The following is a 9,245-nucleotide window of genomic DNA, read 5'->3' as shown; positions in this document are numbered from 1 at the left end:
GGTGGTGTTATAAGTTATCATTTTATCATACATCTAAATATCTAAAGTTTAAGCAGATTTAGATCTTTTTTCTTTCTCTATCTAGTCAAATCAAACATAATGCAAATGAAGGAATATTACAAGATAAAAGAATATCGGAGTATGACTCAATATTATAGCCTCATGCAGCAAAATAGATTAATTTGACCATTATTTCGTATTGTCTATAATCTTGTTGCATTGAACACAAATGTTAAAAGCACACAAAGTCATCTACAATATACAGAAAAGATCTGAAAAGCATATAATATATCAAACCCAAACATTAGCTGAAAGAAGATAAAGGAGGGAGTTACAATCATATTATGATATCCAAAATAATAAGGCACCAGCCTATCCGTTAATTACGCTAGCTAATGATTGCCAATGATAAAATTGAGAATGTGTCAAAGCGACAACAACCCGACCATAGAGCAGACAACAGCCGAAGTCCACCAATGGGTTTTCAATGTAGCGAGGAACTCCCGCACCCGGAGGCGTCCCTCAGCTGGAGACAACTTTCCACTAGAGACCAAAAAAGTTTACATTCATTTAGGAGAAAGTTGTAAGCGGTCACTGAATGTATTTATATTTTTTGCCGGAAAACCCAAAGATTTATCATAAATATACTACTTTTCTGAAATCCTCGAAAAACACGGCCAACATTTCCTATATTAACCTGGGTGTCACTGTGTGGTCAAAATTAAGGGATTTTATTCGTAGTTCATCGATATCTACAATTATAACAATGATTTTTTCCGTTCATTTGTCGATGAAACTCTGTTGAATCTGTTTTAATATGTAATCTTTTAGAGGCACAAATATAAAAATCATACAAATACAAATATTTTATTGGCACAAACTCAATTACAATAATTGGCAACGGCCCATACAACTAGTATACTAAAAGTAATGATGCAGCAATTAAACAATAAATACTACATAGCATATCATACGTATGTATTCTTGTACTGACATGAATTGATGCCGAATACCTCGATCCTGTGATATTCCTCCGTTGGTCCAGTTAATAACAGCAGGTTTTGTGATATCCTAGGTATGCAGTTATGGTTGTCGCTAATTGTTGAAGGTCGTACGGTGTCCCATAGTTGTTTATTTCTATGTCATTTGGTCTATGGTGTCGTGACAATTCATACCACATAGATCTTATTTTCATTGGTAACCGTACGAACGACCCTTAGTAAGTTATGCAGAATTAACATGTTTGGATATTTATGGTTCTATGTAGCAAAATTGAAAGAAATGTTCTTCTTGATTATATTTTTTTTGCTGTTGGTGTGTTATAATTTACAAATGTTTACCTGCCTGAAGGAGCCAACAAAGAATCCCCTCTTTTTTTATCCCCAAGATTCTGAAATGATTAGAGGATAGTGAACCCTTGGAGGTTTTCTCGTATGTAAATGTCATCATATTAACATGTTGATGTCATAAATTGAGTTATTCGTTGAGTTAAACCACAGTCACATAATACAATTGTCTCTGGTTAAACCACAGTCATATAATACAATTGTCTCTGGTTAAACCACAGTCATATAATACAATTGTCTCTGGTTAAACCACAGTCATATAATACAATTGTCTCTGGTTAAACCAGTCATATAATACAATTGTCTCTGGTTAACCCAGTCATATAATAAAATTGTCTCTGGTTAAACCACAGTCATATAATACAATTGTCTCTGGTTAAACCACAGTCATATAATACAATTGTCTCTGGTTAAACCACAGTTGAGACTACTATAAGAAATCACTGGGACTCGGTTTGCAGATTAAACTTTTTGTTTATCGATGTTTTTCAATTCTTTTTTCGTATTTCCAATCAATTTGTATCACATTATTAATCAGGTTTTTGATGTTTTATAGTAGATCTAACTCTCAGCTTTCGTAAGTAAAGTGTATGTGTACAGTCACACTATATACACTTGTACTGTGTAGATATTGAGTCCTCTTCTCTTTATTTTTTTTTAAAAACGACATACTTAAAGACTTGGAAAATATCAATCCAGATCCAGTTGTAGTTGGTGATGTTTCATTAAATACACCTTTGTATGCCGATGATATTGTATTATTATCTGATAGCAAAGAGGGTTTGCAAAATTGTCTCAATACATTAAGTAATTATTGTTGTCCTTGGAAATTGCAAGTCAACACAGAGAAATCAAAAGTAATGGTTTTTAATTCAAACGAATGAATTTTATTATAATGGCAAATCCTTATAGAGACAGTTAATACTTATTGTTACTTGGGTATTAATATTAGATATAATGGCAGTTTTAATGTCGCCATCACTTCGCTTATTGAAAAAGCTAGGAAAGCATATTTTAAAATAAAGAAAACAATAGGATTAGATAACCCTTGTTAACTTCTGGAAAAACTTTTTCCTTAGTAGCCCCTATTCTCCTTTATTGTAGCGAAATCTGGGGAATTATTTCGACATTTAAAGACAGTCATGCCTATGAAAAGTTGCATATAAAATTTATTAAAGGAGCACTATAGCTACGAGATACATAAAAAATCTAAAGTTTGATTTTTTTCTGTTCAATCAATAATGAAAGTGAAATAGTGAAATGACAATTCGCTTTTTGCAGCCGAAAAGGTTCAATTTTGTCAAATTACGCTAAGAAACATTGATAATTAGTAATTCACTTGCAAGTGAATGAGTCGACCTCTTTAAATATTTACTAGAACACACCCGCGAAATCGCGGGCATTCAGAGCGGAGTTAAAAGTATGTAAAGTGTTGTTAGAAGTTTTATACCTCCTCCTTCATTTCCAAAATTCCCAAATTTTGGTTTTCTATCAATTTCAATATGAACATACATTTAGTGTGTTATGAAAATTTAAGTAAGGAGCCTGTAGTTCAGTGGTTGTCGTTTTATTGTGTGTTAGATATTTGTTTTTCGTTCCTTTTTTTGTACATAAATAAGGCCGCTAGTTTTCTCGTTTGAATTTTTTTACATCGTCATTTCGGGGCCTTTTAAAGCTGAGTATGCGGTATGGGCTTTGCTCGTTGTTGAAGGCCGTACGGTGACCTATAGTCGTAAATTTCTGTGTCATTTTGGTCTCTTGTGGAGAGTTGTCTCAACATGGCAATCATACCACATCTTTCTTTTTTTTTGTTATCAATGAATTTTGTAAAATATTTAATGAATGGAGAATTTCAGAAAAGGTATCAAAAGTTCACATGAATAATTTTAGCGCTTATCTGTATATTACTATATAAATAAAGTGTATTTACTTTCAATTCTTAGTTTAGTAATCGATCCATGGTGGTCAATTGACATAGTATACAGACCCTCTCCATTTAATAAACTCTGAACAGAATTAAAATACACTTTATTCGTACTATTTGTTTGTTCAAAGTATACAGAAAAACGCAAACCGGAAGTATAATCTGACTTAAAATTTCGTCCAATGACGGGACAATATCCGGATGCTTTTTTTCTCGTTTTTCTCCCAAAATAACTCAATCTGAATAATCATATGAATGGTTGACAAATGCGACTATGCACTGTACATATAGGACACAGAGTCGTGTTGATTAATGTATTGTGGAAAGAAGAGAAGCGACACCAAAAATGAGGTCTTCTCGTTTAATAGTATAGATGTTTACATCGCTTATATGGTCATCTGAGGTCAAATCGATAGGTAATTAGATGGCGTCTGGACTAATGATTACATTTGATTCCAAGTTTGGCAATATGTATATATATGGTAAATAAACATAAGGCTGTGTAATGGGCCAAATTTTAATAATAAGAAAATGCAATTAATAATGCAATCAGTACAATGAAGGGTAGACAATCCCCAAATGCTTTATATTCCTTTAAAGTCAATTCAGAATGCAATTCTGAAAGCTAAAACATATATGAATAATCACAAAAGATAGAAAAATGAAAATAATAATACATGTAGTATCCTATAATTGATATAATGCAAAAGTGATATATATAATCTATGCTTAAACCACACCCATTCAATAATGCTACTGGGATGGGTGGGTGGGGAATGCAAAAATTGCGCCATGCGGCTGCTTATATCATTTATTTATAACTGCGTATGCCGCTTACATCATTTATCTAATGGTTTAGCTAAATACCAGATTATAAACGTTGCAAATAGAATGGAGTAGGAAGTACCATTTTACATCAAAGTCGGTATTCACTGAATCCCTTATTTTGATTCCAAGTTTGGCAATATGTATATATATGGTAAATAAACATAAGGCTGTGTAATGGGCCAAATTTTAATAATAAGAAAATGCAATTAATAATGCAATCAGTACAATGAAGGGTAGACAATCCCCAGCCCAACCAAAAAAGGGGGAGTTGCCAAGTTAGCTAGGTCGGAAGGCTAGAACCAAAAGATTGCACAATGTCAAATTTTCTGCTGAGGTCCACTTCTGTGTACCGTAAATATGCATCACTTTTCCACATTCCAATATCCTTTATCATACTGTCCGACATCCCAATGCGCAAACACCAAGTGGCACCGCCCCGTCGAAAAGAGTGACCTGTTATATGCTGTTTGATATCATTGCTAATTAAAATGCTATTAATGCGTGAAATAAACATCTGATATGATAAATTGCACAATAAAGGTGCGTCTTCCTTTGCACCACGTTTAAAATGAAAATGCAATAATTCCTTTATTGCTGAAGCTGGACACAACGGATGCCCCACTATAGAGGGTAACACAATATTTAATTTTCGTTCACGAAATTGTACTGTTTTCGTCCACTGAAGCTCAATAACGTAACCATTTCTATGATAGTGAACATCACAAATTTGGATATCTCTATGTTCTACATATTTTCCTGAATGCAAAAAATTTCCTGGACGTAATAATCCATAAAATCCCATTAAGCAAGCTGACCAAATACAAATATCATTTTGCGAATTCAAATCTAAATTAGCTTTTATTATTAAGAGTAATCGAGGTGTCATTAATTCTGCACCTTTCTGTGCATCACCTATAGAACGACGAACTCCATTTAAAACTTTCTGAATCTGCCAATTACCGGAGATTGGCTCCTCTAGTCCATTTGCTTTGTGTAAATGCTTAATAATATTCAAATAATTCACAATTGTACAATATTTAAATGATTTCACATCCACTAAATATGCTATATATAAACACACATTATCTGCTGAAAAGGGCACTAAAGCCAAGTCTAATAATTCGCAAAAGGTATGAAAACAATTCAATTGAGTCCTGTATGTACGCTTTGTCCCTTCTGACCAACCACAGGCTTTGTATTTCTGCACACTACTATACAGTCTTGCACGAAGCTCTTCCCCACCTGTAAAATACAAAGGCCGGTGACATATGAGAACAAAGCTCCTTCAAAGTAAATGGTATAAAACCACACGAGTATATATAGTTCAAACTCCACAACTTAGATAATTGTCCTTTTTCATGCAATCTTGAAAGTTTCCGGAAACGGTCATATATGCCAGACATGACCGATTTGGAAACTCAAAAGTCCTAAATCATTTATTGGGATTTAGGTCAAATTTTATTTTTCAACAGAAATAATTTCGGTCATTTCGTTGAGATTGAGTTTCAAATCGCCATTTTAAACATATTTTTGTTTTGTTATCCAGTTTATTGTAATTAAACTGCCACTCCAGTAAAGTGTTATAATCCTGAGGGCCCTCCTAATAGCTATATTAATGCCTCGGGGAGCTATTGGCTAATGATCGCTAATCTCTTTACCTGTGTTTTTAATTCACACCTGGCTATTAATCACAAGCTCCGAACTAATATTATAAAGAAATTAAAATTCAATACCAACTGTCTTCATTATTTAATTACTTTTCAGCTAAGACAATTGTCAATTATGATTTAAAATTAAATTAAAACTTGATTTAATTTACGTAGAAAAAAGATTTTTTTCACTACTAACACACGTGCTTTGTTTACTATGATACGCATGCCTAAAATTCTCTTCCGCAGATTTGACACTAAATCGTAAATTTAAAATGATTTCTTGCTAAATAAAGCAAGTGCAACTATTTTCATTAATATTCTTACACTATTAAAGGTAAAATATAAAAAAAAAACGATGTTTTCTTGTGAATTTGATAAACAAAACTAATCCCGGGAATAAGTCCGGAATTGTTCGTTTTAGTATTGTCGCATTACATCCGGTTTGAATTTTGACTTCAGAATCGAAAGAAACGTAAGCGATGACTGAGAAAATTACGATTTTGAGTCATTAAAATCATTTTATTCTTAAACTGTTGCCTTCCCTTAATTGCTCTTGATCGATTTTACGAAAATGGTAGGATAAATCATGAAGTAAACGCGATGCAACAGTTAAACAAGTTCGTTGATGCTACGAGTAGGAGTATACTCATGCAGTAATGAGATTTTGACAATCTGTTTTTGAAAAGGGGCACCAACTTTTAAGTTATATGAAAATGACCGAAATTAGGTGAAAAAATTTCCGGATCCTTGCTTGAAACACAGTCTGCTAATACATTAAATTTTCCAGGAAGAAAAATTGCTTGAACAGTGAAATTAAAAGTCGCTTGTAACCAAAAAAGTTTTCGCAATAAATTCATAACATATGATGATTTGCATGTGCCTTTGTTTATTATAGAACGTGCTGTCATATTATCTGTAAATACCATGACATGTTTGTCTCGTAGCTGTTCGTGCCAATGAAAAAGGGCCAAAATAAGTGTAACTGTCTCTTTAATGTTGATATGAAAATCTGCAACTGCTGGCATGTCAATTTTCCAATTAATATAAAAGTAATCACTGTTAAAGAATGCACCTCCACCAAAATTGCACGCATCTGTTTGAATGTTGGTTATTGGTTTGTTGTTTATAAAATTCACTGTTCCATTAAATTCATGTATAAATTGAATCCACCAATTTAAGTCTTTTTGAAAATCATCTGACAAGATAACTTTGTGTTGGCTTCCTTTCAAAGAATGCTTGAGGTCTAGCAAACGCCTAAGAAAAGTGCGACCCCCCTTTATAACCTGGCAACTCCAATTAAGCTTCCCAATAAGGGATTCTATTTGTTTTTTACTAGCCCTATGTTTACCTTTAAAATCACATAACAAATTAAAAAATTCTGTTAACTTATCACCTGGTAAACTCAGTGTTAACTTACATGTATCTATCAAAATACCTAAAAATATTAAACGCTGTGAAGGTCCTTCAACTTTATTCCAATTTATGTAAAAACCTAAATTACGCAATAGCTTAATCAAACAAGTTAGAGCAGCAGAGCATCTATCATATGTAGACTCTATAATTAAAAAATCATCTAAATATGCAATGACACAAAAATTATATTTTGATTTCATAATTCTACACACAGCACTACTTAGTCTCTGAAAAATGCTTGGGCTTTGAGCTGCTCCAAAAGGTAACTTAGTGTCATAGAAAAATGTATCCTGATTATCACCTTGAAATCTCCAGTGCAACCCAGTATAAGGGTAATTAGAAGCGTGCACTTTCACACTTCTATATGCATTTGACAAATCTACTTTTGCCAAGAAATCACCTTCTTTAATAATTTTACATGCATCTTTTAAGTCCATATATTTACATGATGTATCACTTGCATAATAGTTTATACCGCCAACCTCTGGTAAACTTGCATCATGAATCAATCTTACTGAACCGTTAGGTTTTGGTATTGCACCAAGAGCACTTACAAGTTTTGGAGTCTCTATCTCATTGCACAAAATATAATTACCCAGTTTAAATTCAGACCTTAATTTCAGGTCAACCTTATCAGAATTTTCTAACGCTGACTTGTAATTTTTACAAATAAAAGGTTCATTAAAATCACATACAAAATTAGAGTGAAACAAATTATTCATCAGATTAAAACCATTAGTTACACCATCAATAATAAAATTGTAATCAAAATCTGATGTTGGCAGTAATTCTGTCCATGTGTGGGGGTCTAACGACCCGTAGTTCCTTCGTTTTTTGAACCATGCATATTGAATTCTGGTTGAGATGACTGCTGTGTGGAAACACTGTGTGATTGACGAAATTGAAATGAAGTTGAGTGCTGAGAAGCATTGTGATTTTTTGCATAACATATTGCACAGTGATGTGCCAATTTACAGTCCTTTCGATAACAATCACCTGTGTTAAAACGCCTACAAATAGTGCGACCATCAGGAAGAAAGGGTCCTTTCCCCTTTTTGTTGTAACTATTAAAGCCTGAATTTTGATCCTTATAATTAGCATTGTTTGCACTACGCGACACATTCTGGATCTCTTGAATAGCCTTTGCTGTAGCACTATCTGGTTTCTGAACAAGATGAAATTCCCTTAGATTAGATATATAAGTACCCCATTTGAATTTTTCAAGTGCCTGGCGGTCCCTGTACTCCATATCATAAAGTAAAACACTAGCCCAAACATTGTTAGCTGCTAACCGAAAAATAGATTGTATGTAACACAGATAGTCTGGCAATTCCCCGTGTAATAAATCCCCACTACGAAGCATATCATTCATGATCTCAATACTAGCATAACCATATTGTTCAATGGAGACCTGACCTAGTGTCAATTTCTTTGTTAACCCATCCGTACGAATTTGGTTTCCATTGCCTATGTCAATAACGTGTCTGCTCTCTAAGAAGTCTAGGGGGTTTGGCCAAACAAAGTCTGTTATCTTACGGACTTTCTTACCTCTTACACCTGAGTTTTGAAGTTGTAACTGATTTATATGTTCTTGGACTTGATCTACCACATCAGAAGATGGCGAGGTAATAGTACGTTTACTCATTGATTTTTCCAGTCTCAGACGTTCAATTTCATATTCAAGGGAATCGTATTTTGACTGTAGGTCGTTTAACATTTTGGCCATAGCCTTTTCTGGACCATGCTCTTTTACCGGTGGCGACCCACCGCCACTGGCGACTGAACCTGCCTCAATCAATGGGCTAGAAATTACCCTTTCTGCAATAGACGGGGCCTTCAACGATGCTATGACAGTATCTAGACGATTGCCTGCTGTTGCTCGACTGCTTTTTCTTGACATTTTTTATGTTAAATTGTCAGAATGCAAAAATTGCGCCATGCGGCTGCTTATATCATTTATTTATAACTGCGTATGCCGCTTACATCATTTATCTAATGGTTTAGCTAAATACCAGATTATAAACGTTGCAAATAGAATGGAGTAGGAAGTACCATTTTACATCAAAGTCGGTATTCACTGAA

At 33.8% G+C, this 9,245-nt stretch overlaps 1 long non-coding RNA gene across 1 annotated transcript; it reads right to left on the bottom strand.

Moving 5' to 3' along the window:
* Window positions 1–3,773: 3,773 nt before the first annotated feature.
* On the bottom strand, window positions 3,774–9,245 carry LOC143079770 (uncharacterized). Its single transcript, XR_012979478.1, has 2 exons — window positions 8,712–9,245; window positions 3,774–5,340 (listed from the first exon to the last, which is right to left on the bottom strand). It is a non-coding gene; the product is annotated as an uncharacterized LOC143079770 (long non-coding RNA).

This window comes from Mytilus galloprovincialis, chromosome 6 (assembly GCF_965363235.1).
Source record: "Mytilus galloprovincialis chromosome 6, xbMytGall1.hap1.1, whole genome shotgun sequence".
NCBI classification, from domain to species: Eukaryota; Metazoa; Mollusca; class Bivalvia; order Mytilida; family Mytilidae; genus Mytilus; species Mytilus galloprovincialis.
Note: the sequence above shows the minus strand (reverse complement) of the source record. Positions and strands in the feature narration are given on the sequence as shown.